The sequence below is a fragment of the Meleagris gallopavo genome, unplaced genomic scaffold (genome assembly GCF_000146605.3).
Source record: "Meleagris gallopavo isolate NT-WF06-2002-E0010 breed Aviagen turkey brand Nicholas breeding stock unplaced genomic scaffold, Turkey_5.1 ChrUn_random_7180001870019, whole genome shotgun sequence".
NCBI lineage: Eukaryota > Metazoa > Chordata > Aves > Galliformes > Phasianidae > Meleagris > Meleagris gallopavo.
The window spans coordinates 1-1,214 of record NW_011134959.1 but is presented as its reverse complement, the minus strand read 5'-3'; the positions used below and the strand labels follow the sequence as shown (position 1 = coordinate 1,214).

Below are 1,214 nucleotides of genomic sequence, written 5' to 3'. Positions count from 1 at the left end.
TGCTGGTGTCGACAAAATCCCCGGGGCAGAAAAAGAGGAAGAAAGAGGAGAGGCCGGGAGGAAAATAAAAAGAGGACTGAACAAGGTGTGGGGTGGGAGAGGGGGAGCGCCGGGCTGGGTCCCCCCCCGTGCAATGGGGAGCACATGGGGAGCAGCAGAGCCGTGCCCAGTGGACCCCCCTCACCTCGAGGCTTCCTTAGGGCTGTTTTTGATTCTGCTCCTCCTCTTTCTTGCAGCCGGACCCCCCCGTGGCCGTGTCCTCCTCATCCCCCCCACCCCGTGATGCCCTCACACCTGGTGTGGGGCCCAGCTCAGCCACCCTCCCCCGGCAGCCTGCAGCCAAGGACCCCCCCGGTGAGCGCCCAGGGAAGGTGTGACCCAACGTGGGCACCTCCAAAATCACTGTGTGGGTGAACGTTGGAGTGCTCAGGTGGGGCTCGGAGCCACGGAAGGGTTTGTGCCAATGTGGGCACGGCCACGAGGGCAAGTTGGGGCTGTGGTGTGGGTGCTGGTCCTCTGGTAGGGCTGAGGGTGTAATTAAGGGAAGATGTGGGCTGAGGGCTTGGGAAGAGCTTGGCTGTGGCTCAGTGAAAGGGACCAGAAGCGGTGGGAGGAGGAGAGGGAACACTGGGGAGGCCAAACGGAGATACGAAACCTTTGTCTGGGCTGGAAACTAACAGAGGTTTAGCAAAGATGGATGTCAGTAACATCCCGCAGCCCTGGAGCAGAGCTGGGCCCTGCCGGCCACAGGGCACCGTGGGGTGAGGGACCGGGCTGTATGGGGCCAACATGTGGGGTCTGGGGGCTGCCCCGCTCCTCCAGCATTTCTCTCCCCTCTCCCCACAGCTCTCCGCAGCCCCTCCGTCAGCATCTCCAGCCCCTTCACCTCCCTGGGCCCGCTGCCCCACGCCGCCCTCAACGCAGAGCTGCCGTCCTCTGCTGTGTACGTGGGCCTCCAGCTCCCAGCGCAGCTCGGCAGTGCCGTGTGTGGGCGCTCAGCCACGGTACGTCGCCCCGGGGCTGGGCAGGATGCTCTCCGTCGGCGCCGCTGCAGTTGGAGCTCACGGCGCTCACGTTGCTCCGTTCAGGTGGCTTTCGAGTCGCACCCTCACCTGAGAGCCTCCACGCTGCCATCATCCCTCCCCAGCGCCCCTGTGGGGAAACCGTAAGTGGGGATGGAGGGACGGAGGGGTCAAGGCGGGGGGGACGGGACG

The 1,214-nt window shown here is 65.1% G+C and overlaps 1 long non-coding RNA gene across 2 annotated transcripts; it reads left to right on the top strand.

Moving 5' to 3' along the window:
* Positions 1-8: 8 nt before the first annotated feature.
* Positions 9-1,196, top strand: LOC104916118. Of its 2 annotated transcripts, XR_796536.3 has the most exons (4): positions 9-85; positions 237-354; positions 847-1,004; positions 1,089-1,196. It is a non-coding gene; the product is annotated as an uncharacterized LOC104916118 (long non-coding RNA). The 2 variants fall into 2 exon arrangements; XR_796535.3 differs by having other exon boundaries at positions 12-354.
* The last annotated feature ends 18 nt before the right edge of the window (positions 1,197-1,214 follow it).